At 39.4% G+C, this 27,808-nt stretch overlaps 1 protein-coding gene across 4 annotated transcripts in view; it reads right to left on the reverse strand.

Moving 5' to 3' along the window:
• RNF19A (ring finger protein 19A, RBR E3 ubiquitin protein ligase) overlaps positions 1 to 27,511 on the reverse strand; it is a 58,508-nt gene extending 30,997 nt beyond the window's left edge. The window contains exons 1-3 of one of the 4 annotated variants that reach the window (XM_035893841.1): positions 27,357 to 27,511; positions 7,121 to 7,183; positions 6,033 to 6,116 (exon numbers count right to left, since the gene is read on the reverse strand). The gene's annotated coding sequence lies outside the window, so the exon portion shown is untranslated. Of the gene's footprint in view, positions 1 to 2,389; positions 2,449 to 6,032; positions 6,117 to 7,120; positions 7,184 to 16,978; positions 17,027 to 27,356 lie in introns of those variants that run through there. The other 3 variants (XM_009638366.2, XM_035893842.1, XM_035893843.1) reach the window with 3 other exon arrangements.
• Positions 27,512 to 27,808: the final 297 nt, after the last annotated feature.

Here is a 27,808-nt window from a genome sequence, read left to right on the forward strand (position 1 = left end):
ACAAAAATGATCCGAGGGCTGGAGCCCCTCTCCTATGAGGACAGGCTGAGAGAGTTGGGCTTGTTCAGTCTGGAGAAAAGAAGGCTACGGGGAGACCTGATTGCGGCCTTCCAGTACCTAAAGGGGGCCTATAGGAAAGATGGGGAACGTCTTTTTAGTAGGGCCAGCTGTGTTAGGACAAGGGGAAATGGTTTTAAACTAGAACAGGGTAGGTTCAGGCTAGAGGTAAGGAAGAAATTTTTTACAATGAGGGTGGTAAAACACTGGAACAGGTTGCCCAGGGAGGTAGTGGAGGCCCCATCCCTGGGAACATTCAAGGCCAGGTTGGATGGGGCTCTGAGCAACCTGATCTAGTTAGCAGTGTCCCTGCTCACTGCAGGAGGGTTGGACTAGATGACCACTAGTGGTCCCTTCCAACCCTAAACATTCTATGATTCTAACTCAATTCTGAGTGCTGTCTTCTGAGAATGTTTATATGGTATGAAGAGTTCCAGATACTTCATCAATGCAGTCTTAAGAAAAGCCTAAATGAATCAAAGTAAATTATCTGGCAACAGCAATAGCAAAATAATCCCAAAGCAAATTTTCAGGGATTTCAGCTCTATATTTATTTTAGTTGATACCAAGTATTCCCAATTTTGGTTTTCCTCTTTAAAACTACTGCTGAATGATATTGCTGCAGCTGCTTTTTACTCTAAACTATACATTGCAAAATAATTGCAGTCAATATATACGCCAGTGAAGTAACATCAGAAAGTTCTGTTTCTTGCAGTGTCACCAATCCTGCAAGTGGAAAACATTGCAACACTCCTGAATGCTGAGATCATTCCTACAGAAAAACCGCTCCAAAATGAAAAAAACCAAGACTCACAAATTTCCAGAATACGCAGATGTAATTTCAGGTCTGCAATTTTACCCAATCAAACAGTAATGGCTACATACCGAATTCTGACATGCTTTTGTTTTCAAGCAGTCTTTAAAGTTTGCCCTACTGTTAAAACAAATCAAATAAAATGTGCCAAGATATAAGGTGGGACAAATATTGTAGTAGAGGAATCTGAAACCAAGAGCAGGACTTCCAAAGAGAGCCAGAGACAGAATCTGAACAGTATAGCAGAGAGACAGCAGCTTGAGGGGGATAAGAGGTAACAGGTATCAGTTCCTGGCTCCTATTGATTTTTAAATTCAGCAAGAGCCAGAGCTTTCTGTCTTGCACTGAGGATAGATATTATTGACCAGATGACTGGCAGCAACTTCCAGCTCTGTTTTCTCTCTGGCGTAACTAACCTCTACTTTCAGGGCGGGGGAGAAAGGAAAAAATGCGCACTGATCTTGAAATAGCTCTGCCTCAAAATGAGAAGTGCTGGAAACTATTAATTGATTACTCTTTAATCCTCTGGTGCTATTTGAGCAGCTTTATTAACGAAGAGATATACAGATAAACTTTGGATAAAACTTATAAAGTAAACTAACTAAAGTAACTGTAAGGAAGCGAGTTAATAAGAGTTTTGAATTCTTCCAATGAGATCAAGTTAGGCTGTGTTACCTTACACCATGGGATGGGATAACTACTTGGTCACAGATCCTGAAAGCCACTGTGACAACTCACAGCAACTTACTAAGCCACTGTAAACTGACAATATCTCAGCCCTTGAGAACTGAATAGCTACTGTGCATTGGTCCGATTTGATACAAGTCTCTTTACAGAGAAACCAGTAATTTTGGTAAATATAATTCCATATAAAACTTTCAGAAAAACTTGGTTGACTAAGTGAATAATCCATGCCAGTCTATTCTAGCAGTATCAAATCCAGGACACAGACTGGAACTATGACAGTTTTCTGAACTCTCTTATGGTTAATGCCGTAACTGCTAAAACTGCCCTGAGGTCAGGTACAAAGTTACACCAGCGTAACTAACCACTCCTGTTCACTCAGGAAGCAAGATTAGTGCAAAACCTAGTATAACATGCCCAATTCCACTGCTGCCTGGCCTATGAATTTATTCTGTCAGTATATTAATAGAAAAATCCTGCATGGTTGTATTTCAAATCACTAAGTCCGTTTTTCGTTTAACAATAACTCTAGTTAAACCAGAGCAATTTCAAATGCAGACCAAGATCAAAAAAAAAAGGGGGAAGAGAAGACAAAAAACAAAGACAGGGAAAGGTCTAGCCAGGGAAACAAATACACTCCATCCTGCCAGGAACACTGCCTCTAGCTTCCAGACAGGAAACACTGCCTCCAGAAAAACCATTGGCGTCAGGAAATGGCAGAAGTACCACAATACTTATCTCACAGCTGAACCTCATGTGGAACGAAAGAAGAACATTAGAAAAGGAAGGTAAAGACAAACTGACTAGCCATCAAACACGCAGATCTTTGCTTACATGAGGTGAAAATTTCAATCTTACTGGTGCTTCTTTGGGGGAAAGAATTAGTGGAAAGGATTCTTCCAGTCCCGCTGAAAATAAATAAAAAAAGACCAGGCTGAAAAGATAGAGCCCATTCAGCATAGACAGGGCAAGAGAAGGGGAATGATCTAGCAGCCTTTACAGACAGGCTCCAGTACCATTACATTCAGTGTAAACACTAGTTAAAAAGCACAAAGCAAGAAAAAGCTGAATGCTTGTCATTTAAAGTACATCTGATGCTGTACCTCTGCTGGAAATACAATGTATGCCAACAGGAGGAGTTATTCTGCCAGCACGGTTATTCCACCTACAACAACATCATATACTATGCCAAAAAATATGCTATGTCAGCACGCAGCAGGATTTAGCCAGGTTGATGTGAGTTTTTCCGAACATTTTTCACTGACAGCAACGCAGTGTAACTGTAACGTAGACTGGGGACTAAGCAGAGTTTCTCTATGAAAAAAAAAAAAATGCTGTATCATTTGGCTAGAAAAGTTAGTGCAAAAACACCCGCTCGTGGCTTAAAGACTTATTCTTGTGAAACTTCCTGAATCCTCATGGCCTTGTTCATGGCATCCAAGCACAAAGCAACAAGGGGGAGTTTGTGAATGCCCTGCAAGCCACTGTGCATCACCCAGAGGCCTTACACGCCTGCATGTCAGGCAACACTCTGGGTCACACAGTGCTGATGAAACCTTGGCAGTGCAGTGCTGCGACATTCTGGATTGTCAGAATGCTTCGCAACAAACTTTAAAAAAAAAAAAAACACCAAACTTCAAATGTTCCCTGCCGTACTGAATACATTTAACAGAATTTGAAGTCAGGAAAAAAAAAAAAAATGTACAGGACCTACAGTGATTTTCCTCTGCCAGCTGAGGAGTGCTGCAGCAGGGCTTAGTGGAACACTCGGTAAGAAACTGCCGGAAAGGAGAAAAATAAATGTGGGTCAAGATGTATTTGCACCATTCCACTTACTCCATGACTTTTAAATTAGCAAGTTACACCTCCATTGCCAGGCCCCACAACACAGAGTATTTCTGAAGTACAACTCCCATGCCTTCATGCTTTTGAGGAGGGATTACAAAGCCTTGTTCCCCTAATGTTTCCCTGCTCCACACACACACCCATTTACACAGGCAAACTCACATATTCTTTCTAACATGTCTTTAAATACACTTTGTTGGATGTTACTTTTTTCCTCCACACAGCATCATCTTAAACACAATTATGGAAACATCATCTTAAACACAATTATGGAAACATCATTAGTTAGGTCTCTTTGTGTGACAGACTGACACATCATACATTTCAAGCAACTACAGGCCCAAAAAGAAAAAAAATGAAGCAAGCATAATGCAATTCCTAGAAAAGATACTGTGCTTATTTTCTCCACTATTTAGAACAGCTAAACACTTTCTAATTACAGTTTCCAAACAAACCTGTGTTATTTTAGGTTCCGAGGTAAAACCATACTTGGTGGTTTTTAAATGGTTACACTGGTAATATGCCTTCAACTATACCCTTTTTAGTAAAACTTAAAAAAAAAAACAAAACCCTAACACCTTAAGTCAAGATTTAAAAGCTTCCTAGACCACAGAAACATCACATTTGGTAAACTGAATCAGTACAAAAGATGCTGCCTCAGGCCAAGAGTACTTGTTAGCCTAAACCTAAGATCCAGTCCTCAAATGTCAGGATGATTTTTTTTTTCCTTTAAAGAGCAGAGTAAATAATTTGTAAACACTACAAAAGGTTCTTGTTTATCTTTTAAATCAGCTGCAATCCTCCAGCTTGACTTTGACTCCTGTCAGTGACATCCACAGTTCTGCTCTGATGGCCTTAAATATAGCTCTCCTGAGCTGTCTGCATCCAGAGAAATCTTAGATGAAACAATATCTTAAACTGAATCTAACACACAGGCTTCCATATTTATTTCCAAGTCAAAGATATTTGTTTAATCAGCAAGAACAAAAGCCAATCCTCTGTTCCTCTTAAAAATAAAATACCACTTTCTCAGGCCGATCACAAATTCACACAGCACAGCGTCTTTAAGTCCCTGCTTTCTCTGTACTTGCAAGTTAACCATTATGAATTTCAAACTGCAGTAGACAATTACTGATTTCTTTTCTTTTTGCTTAACTAAACCTAGCATTAACACTGGAAAAAAATTACTTGAGCAATACACGTAGTTTGCTTCTGAACAAGATCTTCACTTGGAACACCAGGAAAGAACTGTTACTGTAATCCCAGTTTGAAGAGCTAAAAGCAATATCCTGCAAGGCAGGAGTGTCAGACACAAATGTTTACAAAGCAATCTGAAATATCTGTAATAAACAAATGGGACAACACATAGTTCATCAAACACATTTTCTACCCACAAAATTACACCGAGTTGCAGGCTACAAACACCATTCACAACGATCGCCCCAGCCCCCTGAACTCTGCTTCAATTCCAGCATGCCACTACCCACACCAGCCCCAGCCGCTGAACGTGTGCAATGCAAAACCTCACCCTAACTTCACTGACGTCAAAGTTTTCTTGCCAACAGATGCTTCTGAAGTAGTTACATAGCACAATGGAGACTTAATGTAACTCAGAGGCTGGATTCCTGAATGGGAAAACAAATGCAGAAGAGCAGGAAGAGGGGGAGGACAAATTCAATTTTTCAGTCCAAGACTACAGCTCTTTCAGGCACAGCCTCTCCATGTGACTGGCTCATTTTCCAGGCTTCAGGTAAGTTCTCTGCATCAACCAGAGCCAGGAGGAGAAGAAAGCAGCAGTGCTAAGAGCCGAGGAGTCCAGCTGAAGCAACCAGCTAAGCAGGGATGGGAGAGGAGGCGAGGCAGAGGCACAGCCCGCTGCCCTCTTCACATCCTCCCAGCTTGGCAGGGAAGCAGCACGAGCTGTCAGCAAGCACATCTTGTCCCTTCGGCCGCCCAGCCCGACCCCAGCAGAGCAAGGGCAGGCAGTAGTGTTGTTGTCTTTTCCATTTTCAAGAACAAAACAGATGCCTCAAGTAAGAAATATTTGAATTATTCTAAAAGCAGAAACTGGAGCCAAAGCTAACTGTTTGTATACTCCGCAGGATCACTTAAGACTAAGGGATTCCTGAAACTGCCTGCAGACACCATGTCTGTGATGGTGGCAGAATACCTCATGCTGGCTATCTGGGGAATGAACAATAATACTAGAAAGATCTCAAAAAATAACTCTAAAGCCTCCTCTATTCACTCATCTTTTTACAGCTACCAGGGGTCACCTCTGCTCCGATCCAACACCAATGAGATTCTGAATTTGTACTCAGAAAGGCAGCATTCACTCTCAGCAAGCCACACGCAGACACGAAGGCACATTCACAAGCACGACGGCTCCTGTCACAGATCCTCAAACTCGAGCCTGTACGCGTAAGGGCATTCGTAGTCCCCCCACTGCACGAGGACCTTATGAGCCATCTTCAACACCTTACTCTCAGCTACCCACATACATTTATAATAAAAGGCTCCTCACTTCTATCTGAGCTTCTGCCTGACATACAGTGAGTGCCACATCAAACAGAAGAACCCTCACAGATGACAACAGTAGCTGAAACAGATTTAAAATTTGGATTTTACAAACCTGCACATGAACATTCAAGGATAACGACATTTAGCTTCCACAGCCACTGACAACATGACTCCGTTCTTGAATGAGAATCAGCTCCTGGGAGAAAAATGAGCGTCTTGACAGAGAAACCAGACAAACCAGAGATCATGTTGACATCTGAATGCAAACCAACCCCAAAGAACTTCAAGTTTCATATTCACAGAGAGCCACGTCTGCCTCTAGATAACCTGGTGACACTATCAAACATTACCTGGAGTTAACTGTAGTTTACTAAGAGATCCTGTTCCAACTCAGTGGACTGTGATCTGGACAAACCTGTATTTGCATTTGCCACCTCCCAGCAAGACCGGACCAATACAAAATACCTGGACACGATGCCAGCTGCTCGATGGAAAAGTCCAGCTATCACGGCTTCCTTCCCCTTGGCTGTAAGGATTACTACAGACATATAAATCCCAGGCTCTAGTGTCAACGTAAACCTTTCCTCTGGCTATTGAAACAAATTCAAAAAACGCGGTGTGTTTTCTCAGGGGGGCAAGGGGGGAAGAAACAGCCAGGGTAAACAAACTCCAAAACTATTTAAGGTTTCAAGAATGGAGTGTTATCACCAGCTCCATTCTTCAGGCAGCACAGAACTACCTACAGCGAAGGTGAAACTGTGCGAGAGAGTATTTTTTTTTCCCCAAGTCTGCTTTATAACGCAGGACAAAACTTCCACAGAATGAATAAATATCCTTGATGACTGCTTCATATTAGATTCAGAACGTACTTCTCTAACCTTGTTACGCTGCAATATGCGTGTGGTTTCCTTGCTACAGCGAGCATGAGGCAAAAATGAATCATACGCTGTACCAGTGCCAAAACAGAGAATAAAACAGGCCCAATCACTGTTATTGAGGAATGCAAGTCCCCTGCAAAAAACTTTAGTTGCACGCCTGTTTCATTGTAGTATTAACTTTTTCGTGATTTTGAAATTTAACATTTTTACCCGAAAAATAAGGCATATAAAATGTCAAAGAAGTTCTAGTAGTCTAGAAGTGAGACAGTTTATTCAGATCATTTTAACATAGTCATAAAAAAATCCTATTTTAACAACTTACCTTATTTAGAAGCTTCAAGTTTGTGATTCAAAACACTAGGTACCTCCACAAATTCTATTTACCCTGCAAAAAATTGCAGATTTTTTACATTCTGGTATATTAAGTCTGTTTTCAGTAAGGAGAGTTTATAGACTATTCTCTAATCAATTACTCGACCCTGCATTTAAAAAAATAATCAAAAATGTAACTGAAAAGTTATTCAGCAATTAATTCTACAGTTTTTAGCTGCTCTTTCCTTCCTTTTTTCACTCAAGTCTTTCCTGCTCACATATTTTAAGATTGCCATTATCAATAAAGGTATTCATGACAATTCCCTTTCTGTCCTGATTTCTGACCTTTCTGATTTGCACTCCCACTGCTCAGACTCATCCTCAGATCATTCTACTGATTGAAAGCGATCAAATACTTGACTGAGGGAACGTTTTAAAGTTGTGTGCAACTACAGAAGTACTCTGCTGCAAACTTTTAGCCAGTATTATTAAAGAATCCTCCTCAGAAGAACAAAACTGTTGTCACCCAGCAAAAGAAAATCATCACCTTGTAGCTGCTGTATTACCCGAGAGCTGTGCAATGGGATTTAAGGAAGCAGAAAGACCAAGGCACATTCAAAAGGATTTCAACATCAAAACAGGTAAAGAATATGAATAATAAATGCAAACAAACTAGAACAACAATCTGCCAAGTCAACCATCATGTCACAACACTATGTCTGAAAAGGAATTGTTCTGGCTTGTATCGCAAGACTTTCATTATTTACTTATACCAGCAAGCCTTAACTCAAATTGAAATGTATGCTGAGTGCAGCTTTTTTAAATAACTACTGGGCAGGCTGACATTCTTCCATACTGGGAAGATAACAGCTACATTCAAAAAGATACCGCTATGTTTAAATTTAAGTTTTGATATAACCAGAGTAGTTTATATCTGCCCACACTTCCCCATTAGAGCGCCTACAGCAGCTTCAGCCACATTTGCGGCTTTTCAGCACAACAGCAAAGAGTTTGTGTCAGAAACAACTAGCAAGTTATGAAGACTTAACAGCTTGCCCTGTCTTGGTACAACCCCTTTCCTTCCTATTTAATGTCCTCCAAATGTCCAGTCACATAGTCACCTCTGGAACCACAATCCTAGAGAGGGCTGTGCTGCTGAGATGGAAGGGGGGAGAGGAAAAGGAGAAAAACAGAAGAAATACCAAATGGGTGGAGTGAAAGATAAGCTACCAGAGAAGTCACAAGCCTCTCCAACTGGCACTCTGATGCAATACTGTTTGTTCACTAATTTCACCTCACCAACAACAATGTAGCATGCAAACGGTTGGGGTTCATGATCTTAAAGGTCTTTTCCAACCTAAACTATTCTATGATTCTAAATTACTGAGAGGAGGGAAAGGGGAGGTTGGACTCAAATTGTTCTCAGGAGAGTAAGGGAAAAAAAGTAAAGGTTTTTAAGAAGTTGCCTTTTTTCATTAGTATCACAGAATATTTTGGGTTGGAAGGGACCTTTAGAGGTCATCTAGCCCAACCCCCCTGCAGTGAGCAGGGACATCTTTAACTCGATCAGGTTGCTCAGAGCCCCGTCCAACCCGGCCTTGTTCCCAGGGATGGGGCCTCCACCACCTCTCTGGTCAACCTGTTCCAGTGTTTCACCACCCTCATTGTAAAAAACTTCTTCCTTATATCCAGTCTAAACCTACCCTGGTTTAGTTTAAAACCATTACCCCTTGTCCTGTCACAACCGGCCCTGCTAAAAAATTGTCCCCGTCTTTTCTATAGGCCCCCTTGAAGTACCAAAAGGCTGCCATCAGGTCTCCCCGCAGCCTTCTCTTCTCCAGGCTGAACCACCCCAACTCTCTCAGCCTGTCCTCATAGGAGAGGTGCTCCAGCCCTCGGATCATTTTTGTGGCCCTCCTCTGGACCCGCTCCAACAGTTCCATGTCCTTCTTGTGCTGAGGGCCGCAGAGCTTGACTCAGTGCTCCAGGTGAGGTCTCACCAGAGCAGAGCAGAGGGGCAGAATCCCCTCCCTCAACCTGCTGGCCATGCTGCTTTTGATGCAGCCCAGGGTACGGTTGGCCTTGTGGGCTGCCAGCGCACATTGCCGGCTCATGTCCAGCTTTTCGTCCACCAGTACCCCCAAGTCCCTCTGGGCAGGGCTGCTCTCAATCCCCCCAGCCTGTACTGATACTGGGGGTTGCCCTGACCCACGTGCGGGACCTTGCACTTGGCCTTGTTGAACCTGAGGTTCACACAGGAGGTCCACCTCTCCAGCTTGTCCAGGTCTCTTTGGATGACATCCTGTCCTCCTGACATATCAACCACACCACTCAGCTTGGTGCTGAGGTACTCTCTTAGCGTGGTGTAAAGTAACTGTGTAAGTGACATCTACTCCCTCCTTAAGTTTAGCTTGGTAACAAAGGAGGAAATCAATATACAGGTTTGGATCATGCCTGTGTTTCAGCATTCATGACAGCTGAGGTTCCTACTTTAACTTTCTATCTTAATAAGGACACCTTCTACATTTGTCTAGAGTATCAAGATACACCCAGAAAGCTGAGCTACTAAGTCTTTTTCTAGCAACCAGGACAATAAAATTTTTGTATTAAGATGATGTTTTTTCATGTAGAATCAAGTATTTTCCATAGCGTACTTAACTACACTACATAAAAGTCCAATACAGCCATGCCGTACCTGGCAGGAATTGCATAGCAAGACTACCGTAATCACATCACGAGTGCTAATGTGGTTACAGGGGACACAATCATATCCTCCTTCTGCCCCCCAGAAAGCCCTTCCTCCAATAAATACGTTACCTGCTTCTGACATACAACATTATCAAACACTCTACGGACAACAGAGGCACACAAAGATACACTAAGAACTGTTTGGACATCTAACATTGCACATTTGAGTGCTCAAAAATTAAGGATACCAAGAATACAAGCTGTCTAAATTCAGCATTCCCCGTCTATCCACTTGATTGTGTAGTTGATGCACTGGAAGGCAATGCAAATGCTGGTCCAGTCTCAGCACATCTGATGGCTGGATGCGAGTTATCTGATCCTTGTCACCACTTTCAGGGACATCGGGACATCTCTTCCCCTGTCCACAACAGAGATCCAACTGCCAGGGTGCTATAGGCAGATGCGTAGAGTAAGCAGGGCCAGTTGCTTCCCACCCAAGCAGCTGGCCACTTATTACAGGGCCAAGTTGCAAGTATAGCACCAGGTAGGTGAATGCTAGTGGGAGAAGATGGAAGACTACTTCTGTTTGGATCCCACGTAGTGCTCTACCAGCCATTTCCAGGTCTCGGGCAGAAGGGCACCAAGCTAGATGGAAGTATCCTAAAGGCTGGGTCTGGCTTCCGAACTTCCTGAGGATCACACAGGCATACTGATTTTTCTGGAGCTGGCCTCACTCCATGGATGGCTATTTAATTAAGGCCCCATACCTTATGTATTGTACACCTTTTGCTTGACAACATTGTACAATACTGAAGTCACAAATACCACACAAGTCCTTAAGACATTTTTACCAGACTAATGGCTTCAAAAACATTAACAAATCAATCTTCAGAGTACTCCTGTGAAATCTTTATAGTAATTCCGCAATGGAAGATTATTTTTTCCAAATTTGCAAAATGGGAAACAGACACCAAGGCTAAAACTGCCACCTGAAATAAGATTAAGATATTGCAGGCTGCCAAAATTGTAAGGCTGTTTTGTGTCAGCATAGGATTGTATAGGTTCAAAACTTATGCTGGGCACTGACAGCAGTAGCTACCTGCAGATCAACACCTGAATGTCTGAAGATGGACACACAGAAAAACAAGCACCTACCTACTCTATAAGGGCCTTTCCCAACACTACATAAACACTCTACACATGAGGCTACCACAGATCCCTCATTCTAGTATTTCCTACCCTAAGTTTATACCCCAGCAAGCTCCAAATAATGTGGTTGTTGTCTAGAATTATTTAAATGTCAAGGTTTTTTTTCTGTTGTTAGGGTATGAGAATGTTCTCTTACACAAATTTTATACAATTTAGTAATGTGCAGACACCAAATGAGAACACTTAGCTAGCATTACCTCGAATTAGTTTCTCTTTGAAACTTCTATCCCCATAACAGATTTGATTAATATTGGTCAACGGGTTTCTGAAGTGGAAAACAAACCTAGAAGAATGCCTCAAGGAGGCAACGGTCTGCTGAGTGCTTTTTCAACTAGGGGCTGTGGAATACATCTCTGTGGAGGAACACAAGAAACTGTGAAATAAATCCATGCTCCTGCAACAGCAGACACAGCTTAAAGGGCTATCCAGGGCTAAGCTTCATTTAACTTTCCCATCCCGCCCTCCCTAGGAACTAAACACTGTGCTGGCCCAGATGTTTGCCAATACTTAGCGGGGGTTAAGGATAATACCTGTGAACAGTCCCTTCTTTCCTTCTATCATTTTCTTTTGCAGATGCTCAAGTTTGAGAACTACAAAAATACACGTATGGCAGGAGGGGAACAATAATGGGAAACAAGGAAAGCTAGCATAAAAAGAAGGGAGATTTGATCTAAAAAAGTTTAAAAGCAGCTGTTTCAGCCTTCATCACCCTCAGTTCATCTACCCCAGCAGTATGTAACCTCTTCTTCCTACTCTTCCTCAAGGCATACGCTTAACCCTTTTCCCTCCTCTGTCACTTCTACCCACCACCTTTTCCTCTACCTCCCTGAACTGGAGGTAGGCATCTCCCACTTTGTCTCAAGCCTCTTGACCTGGCAGAGAAACAAGAGCAGAGGAAGCATTCCGCCTTCTCACTTGGGTCTCTCATTACTGACTTTATGCCTGGCAGCTGGGAGACAAAATTTAAGTATCTCATGAATTGCTACAATGGCTGAAAAAGTCTGGTTGTATGTGGAATATTCAGGAATTTAGGTGCCACGCAACCAGTCTTTAAAGAAAATGCTCAAAACTGTTTTCTAAAACTTTGAAAAGACAGTCACCTCTGCTCCAAAACACAGACATCATAACTTTCTCAGCAGCTGCAAGGGATTATATTTTTAAACAATAAGAAACCTTCTGCATTCTCAGAAACAGTATTTGGTGGGGGTTTTTTGTTTTAATATTCAAGTTGAGCTACAAAATATAAGTGTTTCAGACTAACTACATTTTGAATGAAATATAATCAAACCCCTCAATGCCTAGTTTCATAATGTGAAGTATTAAACAATCTTATTTATAGAAGATACTGCCAGCTCCAAGTATTGTATACACATACAGCCATACACTCCTAAAAAGATGAATTCTTTGTCACTTACCTCATGATAGCAGCCCCAGTTAAAATTAATACCTACCAAGACCATTTCCACTACATCATACACTTAGCATACACATAAGTGTGTCTTTCCGTATAGAGTGTAAATTCTAAAAACAAAGCATGAAGAGAAAGGACCCATCACTTATTTTACAGGTAGGAGGTTGAGGCAGACAGCTAACGTGACATGCCGAATTCTCACGCAGACAATGCACAGAACAGCCTGACAACAGGCAGAGGAGAACGTGGTTTATCTCACAGTCAGCCTGGGACTGCATGAACAGTCAGCCTCCTACATGTGAGCTACTAAGCATGAAGCCACAATAACTTCACAACTCGCACTCACTTGCCTGTACTCTAATATAATGTAGCACACCAGTCCAGCCTCTCATCACCATGGATATCCTTAAAAACATTTATAAATCCCACCACCATTTGGAGCAGAAATAAAGCACATTTTTTCCTCCCTCATATGTATCCCCATAGTCTCAAATATCCATACACTATGCCAGTACAAAAAAATTACTTTTCTCCCTTTTATCCACTGCTCATTTTATAGTACAATACCCTCCATATGACTAACATCACTGGAGAAAGAGCCCTTAAATTTTTCCTTGCTCAGCAAAATACATGATCTGCAATGGTAGGCCTGGAGGTATTTAATGCCGTTCAGTCCACCTTTCTCATCCTTGAAGGACCCACATATCTAGAAGGAAAGATAAATACTTGATAAAAAAGGACAAAAACAATCCCAAAGAACTTTATGAAGTTAGTACTGGACATGTCATTAACTGTAACAGAAAAAGATCAATACTTTTAGATGAAATTTTCTGTTGTTAAGTACCTAAGAAAGCTTAATCTACACATAGAAAAACTTACCATGAAAAGAATTTAAAAGACTGAAGGCCTTGCCTTTGTTTCTCCAAAGTGAACCAGTCTTCCCTAACCAAGACATAAGTATGTACAAGACCAAGCTGCTACACTACCAAACTAATTCTGAAATACAAGTACGAAAAGGATTTAAATACTATACTACAACCCCAAATTTAATTAAAAAAGCCATTTAAGTACTTACTTCATTTGATTATGTTCTGTAAAAGAAACTGCAAACTTCCAACTGTCTCCTAACTCACAAATTTGTGAATGACAGCATGAACTACATCATCATAAAAAAAAATACCCTGTTGGAAATGCTTATATTTTTTCCAGGCACTTGCCTGAAAGGGATGCGAGTTAGCTTTTATGCAAGACGTACTCTTTCAATACTCCTTCAAGATATATTGTATAAAGGCAAATCTATGTTTTACTCAAACATCATAAATTTTACAAGACTGTATTAAAGTGTTACAATTTTAATACATTTTAAGATATCAGTAACCATAAGAAAAACCACACTGTTATTTAAATAACCATCAACATTCCTGACTACTCTCGAAGTTCACCAGCACATAAGAACAGTTGCACCGGATTTCCCGAGTACGGGATCCTGTCTCCAGAGCACGTAAGATTCCACGGTGCAGATGAAGGGCAAAAGAAATCTCCCACTGGGCCCATGCCCTAAACATGAACTCTTAACTTGTCAGACTGCTTTCAAATCCAAAAAGCAAGTTTATCTCCCTGCCAGTATGCTCTGGCACTTTCTGTATTGCCATCCATAGAAATACCAGATCTCTTTCTCAATGCTGTGAATCCCCAAGAAAGTCTATGGTAATGAGATCAGCAGCCTAATGAAACACAGCTCAAAAAAAATTTCCTCCTTTAAGATCAGTATTTAATTTGCCACTAATCTTACTGAATATCTTCTTGTTCTCATGTTATGACACTTATCCTCATCTTTCTCATATCTGAACAGAATTGCCACCTAGAGAGATGTGAAGCCTTGGAGCAGCGGGGCTAGCCGGGCAAGCAAGTGCATGACTGGGGACTGACAGAGGGAAGCACTGTATAAATCTCTGCATCATTTACAGCTACATCCAGCCACTGGTAACACAGTAAATTACGTATTTTCTAGATTTACAAACAAACAGTTGAAGGACACTTGTTTCTGCTTTTGTCAGTGCATTAGCAGAAAAACAGGAAATGAATCAGACTGAAATAATAAACCTTTAGAAGAAACACCATGAAATTTTTTGGTCTTATATGAGATCCATTCTTTTTTAAAGTGGCAGGACCTTCAATAGACAAATTGATCTAAAATTCACAGTTTTAATAGATAGCAGAGTAACTATGGATTGTTCAGAAAAGGAAAACAAATTCCTGTCTTTTTCTTCATTATGGCATATCACAGGTCTCTTCCACAGTCTCTCTGATGCATCGCATTTTCAGCTGGCTATTGAATAAATGGAATTTAAGCAACCCATACATAAGTGCACTGATGGATGGAACACAAACTATCCAAGATAAGAAAAGACAGGAGGGCTGCCAAATAAACATCAGTGCCAAATTACAGTGAACCTCTTCATTTTCTTTCCAGCTTTGCCACACGACAGGCTTTATTTCAAACAACTCTGTTGTACAGATACACTGCTGATACTGCATTTACATTTCACTAAGACTTCCTTCAATGAACTAAAAAATGAAATAAGATACAACAACAAAAATTAATCTCCAGTTCTGAAATCACTTTCCCATGCAAGTGCAAAGTCCTGTCATCCTTGAGCACCATTTCTTCTGGACTGTCCCAACTCTTATTTAAGAGGAGTAAAAATAACCGGGGCAGGGGGAAGATAGAGAAGCCAAATATTCAAGAAAATGCCTTTCTACATAAAATTTAAATGGCAGTCAAAAGCCAGATTATTTTGACTCAGGATGTCACAAGACATTTTAAGAAAGCTGTCTAATTACATATACAGAAGAGCAGAATCAGGCTATAACCCAACTAGATACTACATAACCAACTGAATGTCTTTGGACTAAAAGATTTTTTCCTCCATAATCAAAACTAGTGTACAGGGGAAAAAACAAACAACAAACAAAACAAAAAACAAACTACGTCCTGACCAGGTACAAGTTTTGTCTTAATAGTAAGTTTTACAGCAAAGTGACAGCATATTTTTTTCTCATTTGTGAAGCATTATTAAACTTGTGATATGCTCCCCTGGGAGCACGCTGGATGTCTCTCAGCTGACACTGGTATCTGTTTCAGTGATATAATCCCAGGCTGCAAAGTTTTCGCCAGCCACCTGCAGGGGTGAGAAATGAAAGTATGTCTCCAACCCAATGGGTAACTTCTGTCCTTTCCCAGTCTGGGCTGGGGAAGGGTCTTGAATTTGGTTTGGTTTTAAAGGTGGAGGGGAAAGCATCCTGATAATCACAATATCCGCTACAAAAAAAAAAAAAGGAGGGGGGGGGAGGGATACAGCAGGAGTATTCTGATACTCTTTGCACTACTAAGATTTCTTAAATAGCTGATCAGATAAGCACAGTTAAACCAGGTGCCACATTTTGGCTCAGAGGTGAATTCCCTTCACAGCACGGGGTGAAGTAACTTCATGCTAGTTCCATATTCCCCTCTGATTACATGTAACATCTAAAATAGCCCATACTTTCTATCAAAGTCATTGAATTAAAGAAAAAAAAAAGTCTAGTATTTTTGTAATAGCAATCCAAGTGCTCAAAACAATTATTTTTACTCTAAATCTATTTTTCCTCATTATTTTAAATACCTCAGAAATGTATTAATTACCGATAAACTAATTTGCAACCACAACTGGCAAGAGGGAAAATTTTTAAGCTGATACCTTGGATATCAGATGCTCCAGTAACTCAAAGTTCTGCCTCTTAAAAAAAGTATTAGTATACAATTTTTGGTGAGGAATGCAAGCTCCCTCAAATCTGGAACATGCTTGCTAAAAGGGTTAAGCCAGACATATAACCTTAAAATTAAAATTTTACGGCCATACAAACATTCATTAGTATTTCAGTTTTCTAACAAATATTTTCTTCCCCCCCCCAAAAAAAATCCTTTTCAAAATACGAAATACAGGATGGAAAGCAATGTACTTTATTATGATGTAAGCATACTAATCTATTTTAACCTATAAAGAAGCTTGAAGAAAAAATTCCTTACAAAAAGAACTAAAGTAACTTTATTACAGTGAAACAAAGTATATTCTTATATAGCTGTGACAGTGATTTTTTTTCCAATAATTTAACAATTTTGATGCTATAACTTTTAATAATACGCCCTGGTTAAAAGCAAGAAGTGAGACCTATTACAGAGCTAGGGAGAGCATTTGGTGTACAAAACATAGTCCTTGTATTCATATGTAATTCACAACCAGTCCAGCTTGTCAGCAAGAATAAAATATTTCACTAATCATGGACTTGGAAGACGTCTCTCGGAACCTACCAAAAAACTGCTGTGAAGTAGAGCTGACCTGATAGAAATCTTAGAAATTATGTTATTTCCAGGAGATTGCTGAAAGCACTGTATTACAGAGCATAGTATTAAAGGAGCACACTTTAATAAAAAGTTTTGGTAACAGACCAAAGCAAAAAAAAGTATCAAGTTTTTGAAAAAGCTAATCATACAGTGACAAACACAGCAAGAGTACATACACTCAGCATCCTAAGAGGATGGGGGAACACAGTCCTTACAGGTCAGATTTGCAGAAGAAATGAACTGCCAATGAAATCTAAACAAGATAGAATTTCAGGAGCATTCAATACTGCAGTTATAATAAGAACAATGAAAACAAATGCGCGTCCAACACTTCTGAACATTTGAACTGCGTGCATATATCAGCTTATTTGAAGATAAAATATCTGCAGGCATCCTAATTAAGCAGCCTTTGCCAGTAAAAACTATTATGTTTTAATTATATTCCTTAAGTAATGTCCTGGTTAAGCAGAGCATGAGAACAGATGCTGTCTAGTCTATTTTTGGGATACTCTAGGTAAGGAGTCATTGAAGAAGAAAATACACTGCCCTGCAGCATCATTGCAGAAAAATTTAGCTGTATTACCTCTTCTCATCAAGGGAGCTCACCTCCAAGGAGAACTTGAACAAATCCAGTACATCTTTTCCAACACTAATTCACAGAATCATAGAATTGTTTATGTTGGAAAAGACCCTCGAGATCACTGAGTCCAAGCATTAACCAAGTCCACCACTAAACCATGTCCCTAATATAACCTAATTCAAGGTGTCCCATACTAATAATTCTTTTCCTGTAAAAAAACCCAAGATGCAAATCCCTGTAGATTTATATCTGTGGATTAAAAAAAAAAAAAAAATGCAACCAGATAAGGTATGTTTGAGTTTTATTCATTTGAGAAAGGAAAGTTATTTCACTTTTGAAGGAAGTTCTTTGAAGTCAGGAGCTTCACTGTTTATTTGAAACCATTTATTTCCTCCTACAGTTCCAAAGAAAATAGTTACACAAATACATTAGAGGAAGTAGGTGTATAATTTCATTGAAAAGCTATTTAAGTTTCCTTAAAAGGAACTTTGTCAGCACAGGAGATCTTTCAAACATTTCCTTAAGTTACTTGCTAGAACATATATTTTAATACTTATCTTACTACTTTACAAAAGGAAAGCAATCACAGGGTATTATTCCACAGTACTAGCAAGCCATTCTGTGGCCCTAAGCACAAAATTAAATTACCACAGTTCCAGGAAAACACCGGTGTCACTTCAAGTTGTAAATATATGAAGAAAATTCTCAACATCACTGCAACTAAATGCTAAAATACCTAGGGACATGACAGTTAAAAAAAAAAAATATATATAGAAACTTTAAGCTAGACTGCAGAATTCCATAAGATATTATGCCATTTATTTTCAATGTACCCTCAATTTTAGTTCAAGCTTACTTGTTGTTTTATAAATTAGTTATCACTTAAATTATGGCAGTATCTGCAGTTGTTTAAGACTAATTAAGCTACTAACTTTAAGAAAGGTACTTCTGCAGGAAAAAGAATACATTTACAAAATTCTATTGTCTGCAGTTAGGCAGCTTGTAGCTTTTTCATATTTTAATATAATTTCCTCCAACAATACACAAAGCAACTCAATGTGGACAGAAACATGGCAGAAAAGTTCTACAGGAATGTAGACAGATACAAAGATATTTCCCTGCATTTTAAAATGTTGAATACTAAAGGGAATGCAATCCAATGTCCAGAGCACAAGGCTGTGATATAGAAGGTCTCTATGCTCAGCAAGCTTCACCACATAGTTTGAGAGTGCTACAGATGAAGCCCCTACTGAACTATCTTAAAAGGTGTAAATTAGTGCAAGTAGTTGTCCATGCTGCCTCTGTTGTGGGTTAACCTACCCTGCAGCAGAAATGCAGAACAGGGCCACCTTGCCCTCTTCAGAGCGAGGTCAGATGTTCAGTTTAAACTGCCTGTAAGATAGGTTTAAGCTAATTCTCCAGATCTGAATGGAACCAAGGACATTTATTTCATTATATTGATGGCTATACATTAGTAAATTCCAAGAGGATGACAATAACAAGTAGGAGGTGGTAACAGGTTGAACATTTTAAACTACTGCGGCTATTTGCTAAATTAACAATGTCCTTACCGTAGCAGCTAAGCTTCCCAAGTAGCTTGCTATGCTATTCTGTGGAACTAACTCCCAAAAGGCAATCATCTACCAGACCTTGCTCTACAAGCCAGATACGAGCAGCACATAAAAGAGTACAATAGTCCCACAAAAGGCAGCAGCAGGCTTAAAGCAAGGATGGATATAGCACCTCATGGTTAAACAGCAGATGCTATGGGGGAGGAGAATGTAAGCAGACAGTCAGATTAAGTCAAATTGGAAAAATATAAGCATGCTATTGAAAACAGAAACCAAAGTCGTACGTTAAATGCATTGTGACTCACGTCATTTTTACAGTTTCGTAAGTCATTTATTTCAAAAGACAATGATTTCTTGTTAAAAGAAAGGCTCATAACTCTATTATTGTCTGATGCTTCCCACTATAACAACCTATTTCCAAATCTCTATAGAATCTTCTCAAGCAAACTGGGCTGAAAAGTTATATACTAAGATGTTCTTCAGTGCTGTTATTTCAAACTACTTAAGCCAATAACAAATAAAACAAAAAAAAACACTACCAAAAAAATCACAACACTTCAATGAAGAAAATTCTCTTAGAAAAGAAAGTAAGTCCAAAACCTGCAGTATTTTCTCTGGAAAAGTTTGGCACTAGCACACTTTAAGGCTGGAATTTGAATTCTGACCCATATATCTGGGATGTACATGTTATCAGCCTTCCAGCAATGTGAATATAGCCATGCTTGCAAGTTTTTGGGAACCGGAGAAGAATACATGATTTTCAGCAAAGAGCATGTATTTTATCTGCTAAGTCTCTCCTGAACTTGATCCAGCCTGGCATCGAACAGAATCTTCCCTTCACTTCAGCGTGCACAATATGCTGGGTCAAAGTACCAGAAAATAAAGCCAGGAAGCCAACTTATCCTTTCCAAGGTCCCACTACTAAGTAGCAGCAATATAGAAGATACTCTAAGCAAATGTGGAGGAGGCAGGAATAAAGTAATGAAGAAAAGGGGGCTCAGGACAAAACAGGTAGACAAAAATAAGAATATAGTCCAAACTTGCTCAGACATGGTGCTGAGCAACCTGGCCAAGGAGCAGCCCTGCTTTGAGCAGGGGCTGGACTCCATGCCCTCTAAGAATCTCTTTCAACCTGAGCCATGCTGTAATTCTAACAACAGTGGAAGTGGAGGCTGCCAGAAGGGTGACTGAAGTCCACTCCAAAACAGGAATAGGATGGCTAAACAGAGACTCCATCAGTGAGTGCCAGAGAGAAAAATGAGAAAAAACAGGGATTGCAGAGTGGTAAGACCAACAGGAGTTGTTCAGGTAAGTATTCTGGGAACTCTAGAAGGAGTAATAGAGACAATATATCTCATGAAAAACCCAGTGAGGCAGGAGAACTGACTGGCTGACCACAAACACTACAGGAAAATGAGCTAACAAGCACAGGGTGAAGATAACAGAGACACCCTACAAAGAGTAGTTGAACTGGGAACAGAGGGAGGGAGATGCTCAACAGGAGAGATAAAGAGATCAGATTAGGTATTGAAAAGGGTTTAGATTAATTTAGATTGGCTAAGAAATCTCCCTAGCAAAAATATGAACTGACTGAATGTGAATACAATTTGGATAAAACACTTAACTATGCAGAAGGTAAAAGGTACATTGCTGGTGACAAATAAAAAAAAGCAGCAAAAGCAGCTTGTACTGTCAAAGCATGCCTTCCTCTAGTGCTCATCCTCCACAGTCCAAAGACATCCATAAAACCCCCTGCATAAGCACATGGATCATACTGTCTAGGGTTGATCCCTATAAAGCATGACAGAGTATTATTAGATACCACTAGCTCAAATAGCAGCGGTCTGCCTAGTGAGTAGCTTCCCAACCTACTGATATGATTGCAATTATTATTTTTAACAGCTAGGAAACAACATACAAACTATATTAGAAATAACTTTACCAAGTAAACAGAATTAAGCCCTGGAGTTTGGAGATGAGTGCTGAAGTACATTATGACAGCTTAATTGCACGGCTTTTATCCCTTTCCCCCATAGAATCTTTGCCAGGTTCGCACTTATCAGATCACTATTCAGTATTTTGTTTGTTCTTACTCATCGTGCCCCTTATCTTAAAAACAAAACAAAACAAAAAAAAAACAAAACAAAAGAAAAAGAATACTGCATATAATTCTACATTGAAAGCAGAAATGGATTTCCTTATAGGCCACTGCAGAGCACTGATATGTTAGATTAATATTGCTGAAATAGTCAAATACCATATTCATCCCACTGAAGCAGCATGGTAATTATCCCTATTAACAGATACAACATTAAAGCATATGATTAAGGACAGATTTATTTACCAACCTGAGCTGCCTGATCTGAGATACCCAAGAACTTAATTTCTTTCAGGCTATATTACACAGCAAATTATATGTTCAAAGATACCTGCAGTATCAATTGTGTACACATACACACACCACTACCCCCCTAAACCAAGAAATACCACTGATATTACACAGCCAGGATTCAGATGCCTTCATCAGGCAAGAAGAAAGTATTTTCTGCTTTATTTGCATTGCATCTCCAAACTTATTCAAAGGAAACAATTGCCCTAGAAACTAGGTTTATTGCTGCTCAACCCAGTGGACAGGGCAAATATATTCTGAGGAATGCTTCTGTGGGGAAGAAAAAGAAATCAAAACACCACAGCTGTACAATTAAGGACTATAACTTAACAAAGGTAGGCACAAAAGGTAATCAAACCATGGTTGCTTCTTCAACCTTAATTCTGACGTTTCTTAACATTTGGGAACTTGACCTGAAACTTTAAAATAACAAACTGCATGCAATGGCAGAATCAGTTTCACTTTACTGATGTGTGCAATCCTTCATATTACAAGACCAGGGCAAGTAAGTCATCTAATTGCTGCAGAAGCCGTATCTACCTGTCTCGAGTATTTCTAGTGCACTCATTATCATGGTTTCTGAGAAACAAAGCTAAACTACCAGCATCCTGAAGGCATCTTCCTTGCCTTTACAACAGAAAGACAGAGTTCTTGCATTCTACACATGATTAAAAGCTGAGCCATTCTTCACCTACAAAATGCACTGTTTTGCAGAATGCCCGTTAAAGAAGTTACTGCAGGTACATATCGAGTTAGACAATACTTACTCAAAGCCATACTCCAGGCAACTACTTTGATGACTTGACAATCATGTGATAACAAAGGTAAATCTAGTAACTTCCCTTTTTTGAAGGAAATCAAATCACCAAAACAAGGTTTTAACTTCATCACCAAATATTCCAAACCCACCCATATTCAGTCACTAGCCTATAGTAACACAGTGCAAACAAAACACACATTTCAGAGAGCTGAACTTTAAAGGTGAATAGTTGTGACTTCAGAAGGACTACATTCTACAGAGAGCTTCAGTACCTACATTGCTTTTTTACAGATAAAAGCAACAATCCTCTGAGCCTTTCCATAAAGCGTTGTATTTTTGCCCACTGTACTGCCAACTGGAAGCTCCCTCCTTTCAGAGTTCTAATTTGTTCTCTCAGTGAATGACTTTTAGCACAATACTACTATTCTTTTGCATACTCTGAAGAGGTGTATTTTCATGCATTTCAGGAGGAACACCAACCATATCTAAACACATATTCTTTATAATTTTTACTTTTAACCAGAGATGAACAAAAGCAAATGCACAGAAGGTTTAAGAGAATCCATCCCACAAATGCAGCATACTGTGGCTTTACAGTAATTGTGCATATGCCATTTTTTATATAATGGCTTTAAAAGGCATACAGTGCAAAGATGCCCACAGCCTGTGGGAGATAATTTAGGTTGAAACTGTGACTTAGAAATTATTTGTTACCCTTAAAACAGAAAGGTAATATTGTATGACCTTTGAGATAAGGAAAAGGATATGATTATACAGCCCTAAAAAATACAGCAGTACCTCACACCTCAGAAACAAAACAAAAAAGCAACAATGAAAACAATACCATGTCACCATCTTCATGTTTTAGTAAAACAACACTTATTGGTCTAGATCCAGCCATGATATTATGTTGATTAGGGCAGGGTGTAGGAGGTGGGAAGAAACCATTTTCACTGCTTACTGTTTTAGAGAAAAGGCTGAAACACTGCTGGGCAGGACTAACTAAACAGGATGATTCTATTTCTTAACCCATTCCCCAGTAAACAACACCTCCTTGCAAAGCTTCAATTCAACAGCGAAAGATAAGGTATATGATGTGCCAGATAAACTTATCTGCTAACTAAATTAACACTGAAAACAGGGGAGCTTGTTCATCCTTTCCCAGACAGGCAGGCAGCGTGTAATCCTAATAATCTGAATTCTTGCAAGGCAGGATCTTTCTCTTTGTTTATCCTTGTTCTCTTTTCATTAGTTAGTTAATCCAGTACCTAATTCATCTTGGAATCATCTTTAATTGTTAATAATGGAAAGACTTGGGACTCCTGTGCTGAGCTTACAGGGCTCTCTTCTATTCTTACCCTGGCTGAATTTCTGCCTGGTGTCAGGTCACAGAAGGCAAAGTCTACTTTCCTGCAGCTACGCACCACCACCACAGACTGTCTGAACAAAAGTGTACGGCCACATAAAGGGAGGAAAAAAAAAAAAAAAAAAAAAAAGGAAGGCAACAGCAAATAGGAACAGGAAGGGGAAGTAACTACTCAGGTAGGAACTTAAGGAGGAAAATACTTTTGGTCACTACATAGAAAAATCCCTCAGTCCAAATGATGGCTTAAAACCATGGTGGTGTGAAATTAAGAGAAATAGTGAGCACAATAGCTTTGCAGGTTTCTTCTCTATGCTGTCCCCCAGACAAACTTGCACTGACTGCAGAATCTTACACTTCAGGAAAGCAACAGCCTGGCTTCACAGGCTATAAGCACTAAAGATCCCTTTGCTTAAAAAGGACCTGGAAGTTTGATACCTCCATCTCTGACCCTGAGCAAAAGGGCTCCTGGTCTCCCAAGATGTATTTTTAGCAGTGTCATATAAAGGAAAGCTTGACTGCTTTTTTTTTTTTTTTAAAATGCGAAGTCAAACAAAAAGTAAGTATCAGATACAGCTTCAAAGGTAAAATGAAACTGAGAAGATAACTGCTTTTCTTAGGAAACTGAAGCAGGGTCTTCAACTCAGAAAAAAAAAAAGTAATTTTAAAGGGTTTATTCTGTTTATATTTGACTTAAGATAGAGGAACGCAAAGTCAGAGCACCTCCATCAGTACACACAGAGGAGAAGTCTTTGATAAAAACTATTTTTCTAGTACACATTCTAAAAATAAAGTCTTTAACCTTGAACATGCTTCATCTTACAGCTACGTTTCTTTGCATTGATCAACATACTAGATTGCTTACTACAGAAACATGAAAGGCAGACCCCAAGTAAGATACTTCACAATGGCTGACCAGAAGAAAACGTTTCTCAGCAGGCCAGCTGGGTGGTCTCACTACAGCCACTATTTATTCCCATCCACACGGTCTTCCACTATTAGATGTTTGAGGGACAACTGGATGCTCCCTACGTAAAGTGTTCAGATATGAAGGAGAAAAGCTGAACACTATGTTGCAACAACCACTCTGTCAGCATCTTCACTTATTATTTACACTCCCTGTACAGATGTTCACTTAATACTTACTAAAACATTTACTGTCAAGGTACAATTAGATCTTGATACAGGGAAGAGCTGCAGCACTGAACATGGGCTGAGCATATGGCCCCCAATTTTCAGGTCATAAAAAGCCCAAAGCACTCATCAACTATCTAATTTAGACAGAATAAAAGCCTTCTACTTCCTAAAAAAGGTATAAATGTTTCTTCCCAAGATTGAGTTCTGAATGATGATACTGCAAAAGATCTGCCAAAACATCCCTCCCCTTGTCCAGTTTCACAGAAATATACTGTAAGTTCTGTGCACCATGTACTTGCAGCAAAGGAAATGGATGAATGACGCATTTAGGCACCACCAGCAGTCTTTTCCTCTGGAATGCAACCATTACGGTGCTAAGACAGACACTTATTTGTCTAAGAGCAGACAGTTAACAAGGCTATTTTAGATAAATATTTAAAAATAAAAACAAGGCACAGCAACACAAGTGTTGTGATGTCATCACATCCAAAAAGCTAGCCAGGTACCACTGTAAAATCCCCATGCCCCAACTAAAGTCTTCAGTCCCACCTAAATCTCCACTGTTCCGCAGATCCCTGGAGGTACACTTTGCACTCTCTACAAACCATTTCTTGAAAACATACACAAGGTAAATTTGTCTCACTACAAGTCTTACACAGTGCACTAAACAGTATAGCTGGAACTGTCTTACAGATTACACATTTTCAGATAAAAACAGAACTTGATTAACTTGGCTTGCAGAGTTTGGTTTTCTGTGAAAAATCTGATCATTAATTGAGAAACTTAGAAGTGATACTTTTATTTATTAAGGATATGCAGCCATCAGTGAAACACAATGAGAACAAAGCAACATGATTCTTACTGCAGACAGTTTCTCCAGAGTTAGTTCTCTTGCTGAAGCAGTTCTTCATTCACTAAATGGAACAACTGAAGTGGACAGCCAGATGCTCCAATTTAGAGTAAGAGCTCTAATCTGCCTTAGAGGAGCAGCTAAAGGACCTATGGAAAAATGTTTGTTTAACAGTAATTTGTCTCAACTATAAATGGAAACAGAACAGAACTGACATAATCCCACAATGACAGTTTGTGCTGAACAATAACAGGATACTAGCATTAACAGAGTTGTGCTCTACTTAGGAAGCAAAGACAAGTGACTATACCAAATTGAACTGGTACGAATATTTATTTCTGTAAGATGCCCTTCAAATGTCTCACTGAAGACATCATTAGGGGATACGCTGGCCTCTAAAGAGAGGAAGTTTCAATGCCTGAGGAAACACCTGTGTATATGTAACTTTTATTTAAACTTGTGTCATTACGTCCCTTTGCTAAGTTGCTTTAGGTTAAAGGAACGCATATATCAGCTTTCCAGGCTGCTGCAATATAACTAGATATGAAGTGAACCTGTTGGATACTCACCCTTCAGGAAAAAAAAAAATTCTACAGCTATTCTCATCTTCTAAAAGGCAATTACAGTTGCTGTGTTCCAGCTATCTGTCCAACAAGATACTAATAGTCACCCAGCAAGTGACTGACTTCAATCCACAGTTTAAGAGTGCAAAAGCCTACAGTCATCTTTCCATTGCAAAAAAGTAACCTAAAATGGAAGCACTCCTCCTTTGTCTTATTCCATGGATAAACCTCAAGGTAGGGTTAATTCTCCTTAGAAATATGACATGACTTGCATGAAAGTGAAGCAAAACAGACAGTTGAGGCCCTCACTTGCCTTAACAAGGAAAGACCTAATGATGGTATCACAAATGACATCTCACATCTCTGCTATGGGGCTTTTCCCTCTCTGAATTCTACTCTGAAGAACTCAAAGACTAGTCTAAAGCTGGTATAAGCCATGCTTACAGCAGGAAGATAATTTCTAGTAGAGCCCTGTAACACTCTAGTCCCACATAACATTGTTTTTAGATATCCATTGCTTTGTTTTGGATCCTTGAGTCAGTACCTGCACTAAGAGAAAAAAAGAAAAACCAAACAACCCATGCCAGAGAAGAACCAGCAATCAAAACCAAGGTAAAACACAGTTCTGCATGCCTGAGAATTGCCAGAAATGTACATGAGACAACCAGAAAAGCTCTGAAGAAAGAAGACTAAGCCGCCTTATGACTCAGATGTGCAAAGTCTCTTCTCATCAACTACAAAATAAACTTACAAGAAAATCTGGGATAATGAGGTGAACATTAGTTTACAGAAGTCTGGAAGAAATCTGTCAATCCATAAATATCAGCAATAGACCAAATACCTACTTATAGAATAACATCGCAACGCACTAAGAAACAAAATAAATAAAAAAGAGGGCCTGAGGAAATCTTCTGAAGTAAGCTTTATGTGAGTACTTAAGAGGGAAGACTGAAATTCTACTCTTTAGTTCAAACTCACAGTTGTTTATTTGGACTTTTATTTCTTTCTGAGTTAAAGTAGAATCCACAATATCTGAAATCTAATCTATATACAACACAAAAAGATTTCAATTTTTCCTGAAAGATTATTTCACTTAAGATTTAAACAACAAACCACTAGAAATAAACTAACATTAGACTAAATCACAAATAAAACTTACACTTCAGAGACTCAGAAATAAAAGGAAGTCTCTTCTTGTGAAAACTTAGGAAAATTAAACCCCCCCCCGTTTTCAAGGTACTGATACAGCCTCTTCCATATTCTTCCTATGGTGAAAAAAAATTGTACACTGTAACACTACTAAAAACAACCAGTTCTCCAAGACTCAATGCAACCTTTTACCTTCTTGGTGTAAGTCTACCTCCAGATGCAATTCAGATGCTTTTAGCAATATAAGATCCAACACCTTTCTCAGTGTTACATTCACCAATTCATTCAGCTACACATCTTCCATCAGATCACTTCGAAGGGACAATGGAAACTTAGAGCTAAGACAAACACAAAAAGAGAAAAATCTGAAATCAACTTCTTTATGGATAAACCAGTGTTAGAATGAATTTTATTAGTCTTTCAAAGAACCTTTGCTGACCCTAAGAAAGACTCAGACTGACTTGCAACTCAGCTGCAAACCAGAAATCACACTAAGAGTAGAGCCTAAAACATGCATCCATCAACTCGTTCTAGTCAGGTATTAATATTTATTCCACTAGGCTGGCATGTGGTGTTTACGTACAATCCAGAAAACAAATCACAAAGCTAATTATGGATGTCTGACCATGGGCCAGAGTAAACTG

The sequence above is a fragment of the Egretta garzetta genome, unplaced genomic scaffold (genome assembly GCF_000687185.1).
Source record: "Egretta garzetta isolate BGI_Z169 unplaced genomic scaffold, ASM68718v1 scaffold154, whole genome shotgun sequence".
Taxonomy (NCBI): Eukaryota; Metazoa; Chordata; class Aves; order Pelecaniformes; family Ardeidae; genus Egretta; species Egretta garzetta.